The following is an 11867-nucleotide window of genomic DNA, read 5'->3' as shown; positions in this document are numbered from 1 at the left end:
CTCTCCCAAGATGAAGCTCTTTCCCACTCCTCGCAGACTACAACCTTCCTCCCAATCCCCAGGCAAAGCTTTCAAGACTCAGCCTTTCCCAGCTACCCTTCTCTTTATACCCTCCGTTAACTACCAACTCCAGCTTTCTTCGTTCCCTTTCTTGGTATAATCGTCTTTGACCACCAACCCCAGCGACCTCACCAGAGAAAAAGGAATACCCATCTAGAAGGAATACCCATCTTAAGTAAAACACTATCAATAAAAGGCCATTCCATTCGATTATAGCCCTTACTCGTATCTATAATTTTAATGCAATGTAACCCTCCGTACCTTTCATCTTAGTAGACATAGAATGTAGTGTCTGAAATAAGTTTGTGAGCAACAAAAGCACTTTGCTATTGACTAATGACATGATATTGGTTTCAATCTATTGGCCCGAAATTTGAAACATAACTTGTATAAAACATTATATAAACTGATTGGCCTATTGTTTACCACATTCACTGGGTTTTCATTTTTGGCCTATAGTACACAACAACGTGGCATTAATTTTCTCCCACGAATACTGCCCATTAGTAAGTTAATAACAACAAAACTAACCTTATCTCTAACAATGTTCCAATATTTTTTTATAAGCTGGGAAAAACCATCAGGCCCAGGAGATTTTAAATGATCCATTTGAAACAATGCATATTTGACGTCTTCCACAGTACAAGTTTTTTCCAAATCAACTTGACATGCAACAAGAATCCTTGTATTAAAGTCATGAAGAAGATCCTCTATTCCTATAATGGTCCATAAAAACCTTACTAATATCTTCCTGTGTTTGATATTATTAAGTACCCGTACCCGTACCCGTACCTGTACCGTCCTTCAACACAAGCAATAAAATTACATTCCCTTCTTTGATTAGCACAGTGATGAAAATACCATGTATTGCTATCCCTATCCTTTAACCAATGCTGCTTAGCTCTCTGTTGCAAGAACATTAGAACCATCACCATCCTCCAAGTAATGGGCCAACAAAGCTATACTCCACCTTTTCATTCGTATAACACGTTACTGGAACAAAGATTCAACCTGCTGAACATTATCATTGCTCGTCGACAAGGTTGCCAAGCAGTAGACACAAGTTTTCCCTTAGGGCTTCTTGGTCCCCTATCCCCCCCGACAATGATGACTTTGAGGTGCTTCTTTCACCTCATGAAGAGGTTCGTGTGCAGTTGGTAAGGACTTGGGTTTAGAATAATCCCAAGTCATGTTTTCTAGTTATTATTTTGACTCCCAGCAACATCAAGAGTTTCCTGATGGTTCCCAGTCAGGCCCACATATCGGGTCGCGAATTCTTGGGAAACCCTTTCGCTAGCCAGGCAATCTGAAGAGGAAGTCCTGGCCTGATAATAGTGGAGAGAAGAAAAAGAAGAATAAGGCGAGCAATGGTGTTAAGTTAGTTCCCTCGGGTGCAACCAATTACCCATGAGGAGCTCGAGCTTGGTTCTACTAGAATTGGTTCCTCGTCTTCTGTTCAGGTGACGGTGGTCCAAGGCCCATCGCCCCTCGGGTGCAACCGACCACCCATGAGCAACTGACCGCCTTTGTGTCACCCCCAGCTCTTTCCCTTGCATATGTAATGGCCATGGTCGAGTGGGATCTGGAGACAGTGTTACCTACTGAAGTTGCCGTCGAGAAGGCTGCTGCCTGAGCAATTGATGAAGGGAACATCTGTGAGATCACACATGTGAACCTGTTCTAACTAGCATCGAGCATCGTGAAGATCATAGAGTTGATGAGGGTGAGGACATGGGTCTCTTGAACCCTGATTTGCTTGCTGGGTCCTCATCGGCGGAAGTTCCATTCCTTCTTTTGATGCTTTTGGGGGGTCCCCCTCAGCCCAAACTTGTGGAAGAGGCAATAGTATAGTAGTGTCTGGTTCGCCCCTTACCTCTACTATCTTTGGTGGTCTTACTCCTGATCTACCCTTTAACTTTCCCATGGCGCTAGTGACTTCGACTGTCTCCATGGCTACCCTTTAGCTTTGAGCATCTTTCCTTCCAGAGGTGAGGAAGATATATTAGTTGATCGGGTGTCTCCTCCCCAAGGTGACGATACTAAGGTGCTTCTGGCTTTATGAGCATAAATGCCTGTGAACTCTCTTGACTCTATTCCTTCCGAGTCAACTAAGGGGAATCCTACTCAAAGAAGTTTCGCTAACATCTCCTCTAGAATTCCAAACCCAGGGAGTTCTTCTATGTGACGGGCCTAGTCCCCTGCTTGGGACTAGTGTCACCACCTAGGGTTTTTAGAGAATTTCCTAACCTTCTAGAAGCCTCCAAGTCCTTTGTAATCTTGTGGAATTGTGTGGAGTCATCTAGAAGGGGCGTTATAGACAATTTAGAGTAGTGTTCTAGAAAGGGGCATTATAGACAATTCTAAAGTAGGAATCTAGAAAGTTCTTTACCCTTGGATTGATGACAAGTGTCACAATCCTAACCATTCTTTGTACCAAGAGTTCCCTATAAATAGAGGGGCTCTCATTTGTGTAAATCACCAAGCAATAAGAGAAACAAGTTCTCTAGAGCATCTCTCTCTATCTTCTCTCTCTAGTTTGTTCTCTATTGTCTTGAGTCCTTTAGAAGGCTTACTTAGGAGCTTTGTGGGAGAGAAAGCCTCCTAAGGCCGCACGGGTCGAGTGAAGAAATTCTAAGTCCGTGACAGTTGGTATCAGAGCTATCCAGGTTGGGATGGCGGATCCAAATGAGATCACCATGGAGGTCCAGGAGACAAGAAAGAGCAAGAGGTCGAAGGACTCAAGCTCATCTATGGAGTCTCGTCTCGATGGGATCGAGAGGGCCGTGGCCAAGATATTGGCCAAGATCGAGGAATGGGATCAGTCTCACAGGGAGGTGAGCACCCTCGACAACACAGTGACCAGGATGGAGGTGGCAGTAGCGGATGTCAGGGACCGGCTTGACATCGTGGAGCAAGGTATGGAGGAGCTAGGATTGGAAGGACAATCCGAGTCGCTCAAGGAGTCCATTCTAAGCACCATCCAACCTACCATCGAAGCACAACGTGTTGAGAACGTTGCTTTCCAAGACCGGGTCTTGGGGGAGCTAACGAAACTCCATGGGCAAATGGAGGAATACCGCGTCGGTCTGGAGGAGACCAAGGCGGATTGGGCCATATGCAAGCGTGCAGTGGCCAATGGGGGCGTCGTCGGAGCTGGGATGATGGCGACACCAAGGGTGGATACCCCCAAACCAAAAGAGTTCGATGGCAAGCGGGATGCCAAAGAACTTGACAACTACATGTGGCACATGGAGCGCTACTTTGAAGCTTTGAACATGCAAGACGAGCGTGTCAAGGTACGTACTGCTTCCCTCTATCTTACTAATCTTGCTGGTACTTGGTGGCGTCGTAAGCATAGTGAGATAGAGAAAGGTACTTGCTCCATTGATTCTTGGGAAGAGTTCAAGCGTGAACTCAAGAGGCAATTCTATCCCGAGAATGTGGCTATTCATGCGCGGAAGAGAATGAAGGAGTTGAAGCACACTTCTTCTATCCGCAACTATGTTGAGGAATTTTCTGCCCTCATGCTTCAAATTACAAACATGAGTGAAGAAGATCTCCTCTTCAACTTCATCGACGGTCTCAAATCATGGGTGGCTCAAGAACTCAAGCGTCGTGGAGTCAACGACATCTCCACCGCCCTGACCGTGGCGGAAACCTTAGAAGAATTTGAGTATCATAAGAGTGAAAACTCTTCAAAACCCAAGTCTTCAAAGGATAATCACACTAAGGGTGGGGGAGCGAAGGGGTTCAAGCCGCCACAATACAAAGACCGTGGAGACAAGCCTTCAACATCAAAGGAGGGCAAGAAGGACTACTCTAAGGACAAGAAGCTAAAGGATGCTTGTTTCCTTTGTAACGGCCCACACTGGGCTAGAGATTGTCCCAAGAGGAAGGCCCTCAATGCTATGTTGGAGGAGAAGGAAGTGCAAGAGAAGTCGCACCTGGGGTGTCTACAACTTCTCAACTCCCTAAAGGCAAGCACAAAGCCAACCACCAAGGATGGGTCTTTGATGTTTGTAGAAGTGTTTGTTAATGGGAAGAAGAGTCACGCCATGGTCGACTCAGGAGCTTCTCATAACTTCATTAAGAAGGAAGAGGCCACACGGCTAGGGATTCCTCTTAAGAAGGGTCAAGGATGGCTGAAGACTGTGAATTCTGAAGCCAAACCCCTTGATGGCGTAGCTCACGGGGTGGAGCTACAACTTGGCACGTGGAAAGGAACGGTGGATTTCTCGGTCGCTCCTATGGATGATTTCGACATCGTGTTGGGGATGGAATTCTTGAGACAATTCAATGTAGTGTCTCTTCCCCACTATAACTCGGTGTGCATCTTGGAAGGGGGTCCATGCATGATACCCACCGTGTCCAAGCCAAACACCACCCAACTTCTATCCGCCATGCAGTTCAAGAAAGGATGGAAGAAGGGCGAGGTGTCTTACTTGGCATCGATGGAGGAAGGTGAAGTGAAGATTTCCTCCCCTCCACCCAGGGAGATCCAAAAGGTCCTCAGGGACTATGAGGATGTCATGCCGCCAGAGTTGCCCAAGCAACTACCACCTAGGAGAGAGGTGGATCATCAGATCGAGATGGAACCCGGCGCTAAACCACCCGCCAAAGCCCCTTATCGCATGTCGCCTCCAGAACTTGAAGAACTAAGGAGGCAACTTAAGGAGCTACTTGATGCCGGATTCATCCAACCCTCCAAGGCACCATATGGGGCACCTGTGTTGTTCCAAAGGAAACATGATGGGTCGTTGCGGCTGTGCATCGACTACCGAGCTCTAAACAAGGTAACCATCAAAAACAAGTACCCTATTCCTTTGATTGCTGATTTATTTGATCAACTAGGCCATGCAAAGTACTTCTCCAAGCTTGATCTAAGATCGGGATATTATCAAGTAAGAATTGCGGAAGGAGATGAAGCCAAAACAACTTGTGTAACTCGCTATGGGGCATACGAGTTCCTAGTGATGCCCTTCGGCCTCACAAATGCTCCAGCTACCTTCTGCACGCTCATGAACAAGATCTTTCATCCCTATCTTGATCAGTTCGTGGTAGTCTATCTAGATGATATTGTCATCTATAGTTCTACCCTTGAAGAACATGTGGAGCATCTAAGGGTTGTTTTCCGTGTCTTAAGGGAAAACCAACTCTATGTCAAGAAAGAGAAGTGCTCATTTGCTCTAAACGAAGTCCATTTCCTTGGCCACAAAATCCAAGGGGGAAAACTCAGCATGGAGGAGGGAAAAATTGAGGCAATCAAGAAGTGGGAGCCTCCCACTAAGGTTACCGAGCTCCGATCCTTCCTTGGGCTTGTCAACTATTACAGGAGATTCATAAAGGGATACTCCACAAGAGCATCCCCCCTCACTGACTTGCTCAAGAAGAACAGGGCCTGGGAGTGGTCATAAAGGTGTCAAGAAGCCTTTGACGATCTGAAGACAGCCATCACGGAAGAACCGGTCATGGCCTTACCAGATTGTACCAAGCCTTTTGAGGTACAATCAGATGCATCGGATTTTGCCATAGGGGGAGTTCTTATGCAAGAGGGACATCCTATTGCATATGAGAGTCGCAAACTCAATGAGACTGAGAGGCGATACACCGTGCAAGAGAAGGAGATGACGGCCATCATCCATTGCCTCAGAGTTTGGCGACACTATCTGCTTGGCTCTCATTTTGTGGTCAAGACAGACAACATTGCCACTAGTTACTTCCAGAGTCAGAAGAAACTAAGCCCAAAGCAAGCTAGATGGCAAGACTTCTTGGCAGAATTTGACTTTGTCTTGGAGTACAAACCGGGCAAGGCCAACCTCGTTGCGGATGCACTAAGCAGAAAATGTGAACTTTCTGCTATCACTCAAGCCCAAGGGGAGCTACTTGAGGTAATCCGTGAAGGTATGGAGTATGATCCCTTAGCCAAGAACTTGGTGAACATGGCTAAGGAAGGGAAAACCAAGAGATTCTGGGTAGAGGACGGTCTTCTCTACACCCTCAGGCGGAGAATCTATGTTCCAAAGTGGGGAAACCTACGTAGGAACCTTATCAAGGAATGCCATGATTCCTTGTGGGCTGGACACCCGGGCCAACGACGTACTCGAGCTTTGCTGGAAGCTTCATACTATTGGCCTCAACTGAGAGACGAGGTGGAACTCTTTGTGAAGACTTGTCTTGTGTGTCAACAAGATAAGGTGGAGAATCAGAGTCCTGCAGGATTGCTAGAACCACTACCCATTCCCTCACATCCATGGGAGAGTGTGAGCATGGATTTCATAGTGGCTCTACCTAAATCCGAGGGTTGCGGTACCCTCATTGTGGTAGTAGATCGATTCTCCAAGTATGCCACCTTCATAGCGGCCCCTAAAGATTGCTCAGCTGAAGAAACTGCAAAACTATTCTTCAAGCATGTGGTGAAGTATTGGGGCTTACCACGGAGCATCATCAGTGATCGAGACCCTCGCTTCACAGGAAAGTTCTGGTCAGGACTATTCAAGCTTATGGGGTCTGCCCTACATTTCTCTACTAGCTTTCACCCTCAGACAGATGGGCAAACTGAAAGGGTGAATGCATTGTTAGAGTTATACTTGAGGCACTTTGTAAGTGCCAACCAATCCAATTGGGCCAAGTTATTGGATGTCGCTCAATTCTCCTACAATTTACAAAGGAGCGAGTCCACAAACAAAAGTCCATTTGAGATTGTAATGGGACAGCAACCACTTACTCCCCAGTCATTGGAGACAAGCTACGCGGGGAATTGTCCGACAGCCTTCAAGGTTGCTAAGTCTTGGAACGAGCAATTGGATGTGACCCGTTCCTACTTAGACAAAGCAACCAAGAAGATGAAGAAGTGGGCTGATCAGAAGAGGAGGCACGCAGAATATCGTATAGGCGACTTGGTGTTAGTAAAGATCTTGTCGAGCCAACACAAGTTCACAAGAAAGCTACACAAGGGGCTTGTACGACGTTACGAGGGACCATTCCCAATCATCAAGAAAGTAGGGAAGGTCTCCTACAAGCTGGACTTACCCTCCAAGTTCAAACTTCATCCAGTCTTCCATGTCAGCTGCTTGAAGCCTTACCATGGTGATGAAGAGGAGCCAACACGAGGAGAGTCCAAGCGTGCACCATTGGGCATAACTACCACTTTCGACAAAGAAGTAGAAGAAATCTTGGCGGACCGTGTCATCAGGCGAAAGAGTCATATGCCACGCCAAGAATACTTGATCAAGTGGAAGGGATTGGCCGAGAGCGAGACAACTTGGGAACCAAAGGAGTCATTGTGGCAATTTGAAGATCACATCCGAAGGTTCCATGAAGACACCGCGTCGAGGACGTCGCGAAGCTTGGTGGGGGAGAATGTCACCACCTAGGGTTTTTAGAGAATTTTCTAACCTTCTAGAAGCCTCCAAGTCCTTTGTAATCTTGTGGAATTGTGTGGAGTCATCTAGAAGGGGCGTTATAGACAATTTAGAGTAGTGTTCTAGAAAGGGGCATTATAGACAATTCTAGAGTAGGAATCTAGAAAGTTCTTTACCCTTGGATTGATGACAAGTGTCACAATCCTAACCATTCTTTGTACCAAGAGTTCCCTATAAATAGAGGGGCTCTCATTTGTGTAAATCACCAAGCAATAAGAGAAACAAGTTCTCTAGAGCATCTCTCTCTATCTTCTCTCTCTAGTTTGTTCTCTATTGTCTTGAGTCCTTTAGAAGGCTTACTTAGGAGCTTTGTGGGAGAGAAAGCCTCCTAAGGCCGCACGGGTCGAGTGAAGAAATTCTAAGTCCGTGACACTAGCGTTGGGACATGCAACGCAAAGCTACATACCCCTCGTACATGATAGTTAAGATGCATGCTCGCAATAAATCATAGCGGAATAGGTCATCTCGTAAAATGTTATACTAGAATAAAACTAATATCTTGACTTCATTCATCGCTTTAAATCGTACTTATAAAAAATGGAGTATCAAGCTCCTCGCTACATCATAACAAGTTTAGTCTAAAAAGACAATAACAAAGAAAATCATTAACGCATCTTTCTAATCTCAGCTATCTCCAAGTAGATCATGACTGAATCCGTTCATTCTCTAAATTGACAACTTCCTTAGCCTTTATCATCAACCTAACTCACTACTCTTGGTCCTATCACAACTTTTACCATTCCAGGTGGAGAATATTAGTAGAAATTACCACAATGAGAATTTGGAAATCTCAGCAAGTAAGCACACAACATACAATGATTAACATAAGTATACAAATGTGTGCACATGTACTTGACACATGACGTGACTAAAGACTTGACTTATACACTTGACCTTTTTTTAAAACAAAAACATGTAATTTCATTCCTTGACATTTCGTAAAAACATACTTTTGTAACCATTCATATCTTGGTTAATCACATGATCCATATTATATCATATCACATGATTCCTATCATTTGATCCTTTTCATATCATATCGCATGATCATTTTCATATCATGTAGGCACATTGCCTTGTTCTTATAACACATGTAGATACATCACGGCTCCTCTATGCACCACGTGCTCTTGCTAGTTACCCCATCAACCATCGACCCCTTTCATCGAGGTGACTACGTCTTATCACAATTTATTTATTTATTTATTATGGTAATTCACTTACTTTGCCTTCACCGTATGGCACCCGCTAGTGTTAGGTGCAACCTTGTTCTAGTATCCTTTCATAGGAACCATTCAAGACCCATCGACTGTACTTTGTTGACCCAAGGGTCTTCACTCAACTTTAAACACTCCTGAGTGGACAGAGAGTTCCACTAGATAATTCCCTGTGCCAACATTTGGGATTCGTGATAAAACTTTTTGACTCTTTTCCTTGAAAACACTTTTTAAAACACTTCTCCCAAATGCATATGATATGACAATTATGACATTCGAACTTATACTTAACATATGACACATGAAATGTCTTGCATGAAATAACTAAGAATACATGGGATATCAAAATACATACATGGAACTATGAAGTTATGCCTTGGCCGAAACATATAGGTGCAAAAACATGAAGAATAATCATTTAATGATGCTCCAAACTTTAAACATATTACGTAAAATCAAAGCATAAGAAAGCAAAGCATGAAATCATAGCATTTGATTAAGATCTGAAACCTCTAACTCATGGCATAGCTGAATCAAATTAACAGCATTGTTTTGCTTAAGCTGAGTCCCTAGACTCACATCAAAGTTAAGTCTCTAGACTCGCTATGGGGTAAAGCTTTGCTAACCCCCCGTCCAACAAAACTAAGTCCTTAGATTCACATCGAAGTCGAGTCCCTAGCTGCAGGGTAAGGCCTTTTTGACCCCCAGTCTAACAGAGCTAGGTCCCCGACTCTCTATGGGGTAAGGCCTTGTTGACCCCCATCCAACAAATCCGAGTCCGGAGACAAGCATCAAAGTTGAGTTCCTAGACTCGCTACGGGGTAAGGGCTTGCCAACCCCCATCAAGCAAAGACCTGTCCCTCTCCCAAAGCACAAAAAAAATATAATTATATAAGGAAGGCGAGAAGTAAAACATATACGTGGAGTGAAATGGATTCTCATTAGTTATGCATACAATGCGCATTCTTTACAAGGTACATTAAAAAAAAAACAAAAAAAAAAAAAACCCAGCTTAAGAGATTGCAAGTTCAATGTGCCTAAGTATAACTCAGGATGCACCAACAACTATTCTTGTAGCCGTTCGAGACCCTTCCGATAGCCATACAACTAAGCTATGTCTTGAATGGCTTTGGAATTTGTGATGTAGGCCTTGATCCCTACAGTGTTTCGGCCTACACCTCAAGGTTTGAACTCAGGCTCATGATTGTAAGGTCCTGGTCCCGGAATCTCTTGTTCTCTCCGACACCTCCTATTTTAGTCCACTAACTTTCTCCTTGGCCCCCCGTAGCTCCCCCTTAAATGTTGTGCCTCCATCATGGTTTTGAAACTCAAGGATATCTGCCTTGTGCATTGTCTGCAAGTCTTGAGGTCGTCATCTAAGAGCTTCTTCAACATTGCCTAGGTTTGGGCTAGCTCAGCCTCTCGACTGGCCAAGTTCTGCTTAGTTGCTGCCCGGGTCACCTCAAGCTACTTGCTATAGGCAGACAACATGTAAGCATCATCCTCAACCTTCCTTTTGGTAATTGCTCCTTACGGTGTGCTTCTCTAAGCTTCAGATGCGCCTCTACATGTCCTCCACCTCATTGAAAAGCGCTTAGTGCCCAGAATCAAGTTCCTCGTTTCACTAGACCCCTGGCCTCAAGTTGTAATGCCTATAGCATACCAGTATTGCAAGCTGTTGGTTAGCCTCAGATAGCTCCCCCAGCTTCTCACCTACCATCGCTGCTAATTGATCTGTAGCCTGCTAAAAATGAAGGAAAAGAGAATGAGGAGGGATGGGACACTTAGAAATTTGAAGAACTAATGAGGGGAAAAAGACTCAGAATTGTACCTAGGCAAAGGTGGATCGTAGCCTCTAGGCTGTTCAGTTGCTAGCTGTTGCACAAGCCTTATTAAGGTCTAAGTTAGAGCCCTATGTCACCACCTAGATTTTTTTAGAGAATTCCATAACCTTCTAGAGTCTCCTAGTCCTTTGTAGATTACTCTTGAATCTTGTAGAATGTTGTAGAATTATATGGAGTATTCTAGAATGGTCTAGAACCTCTTAGGGAAGGGCCTTATAGACAATTCTAGAGTAGTGATCTAGAAAGTTCTTTACCCTTGGATTGTTGACAAGTGTCACAATCCTAACTATTCTATGTACCAAGAGTCCCTATAAATGGAGGGAGTCTCATTTGTGTAAATCACCAAGCAATAAGAGCAAACAAGTTCTCTAGATTTGTTCTCTATTGTCTTGAGTCATTTGGAAGGCTTACTAAGGGGCTTTGTGGGGACAAAACCTCCTAAGGCCGCATAGGTCAAGTGAAGAAATTCTAAGTACGTGACACCTAGCCTTCCTTGACGTCGGCAGAATAAGAAGGGTAGGAAAGGACCAATGACAAGAAGGGGCCCAACCCCGACGCCCTGACTTCCTCCTTGGCAGGACCCTTCCTAAGGGGCTTAGGCAGCCTGACAATGGACCTTGTGGGAACAACCCCCTAGGGGATCACATGAAGTGTCGAACTCCAACCCTAGAGAATCATCATCATCGCTCAGCACCACCATAGCAAGGGAGCCACAAGAGTCTTCACTGTGCCAACCCATGTTGGCAGAGAAAGAGGTGCGAGAAGGGACTCCCAACACTTCAACCTGGACGCCTACCTGAGGAGTAGTGGAGGGATCAATGGAGGTGGCCTCACGCTCCTCACCCTCCTCTGGGGGCATCTCTTCCTCGTCCTACGCTTCTTCTTCTTCTTCCTCTTTATCTTCCTCCTCCTCTTTGTCTTCTTCTTCTTCCTCTTTTGCCTCTTCTTCAGGAAGCCCCAGGAGATACATGCATCTCCTACGTCATCTTTGTGTTTTCATGGGAAACTTCCTCCCTCAGAGTGTCTTCGAAGGACACAAATGTCTCCATCCAACCTGCCCCACAAGGAGGAGGGTGCGCAAAGGAGCTAAAGAATGCATTTGATGTGTATAGGCTCCAGTTGCCTTTGCCTGCTTACTGCTTGATCCCGAAAGCCTACACTCTTGGAGGTCGCATAGGGTGAGTCGTGATGCACCTTTAGCAGCTTGGCTTCACCCCTGGAAGGGTCTGTGGGCCACTTCTAAACTTGAGGGGGTGGCACCCTATCCGAGAAGATGATGTCGAAATTTATTTCACACATTTTCTTAGTCCTAATTGTTTTGATTC

The sequence above is a fragment of the Carya illinoinensis genome, chromosome 15, assembly GCF_018687715.1.
Source record: "Carya illinoinensis cultivar Pawnee chromosome 15, C.illinoinensisPawnee_v1, whole genome shotgun sequence".
NCBI lineage: Eukaryota > Viridiplantae > Streptophyta > Magnoliopsida > Fagales > Juglandaceae > Carya > Carya illinoinensis.
Note: the sequence above shows the minus strand (reverse complement) of the source record.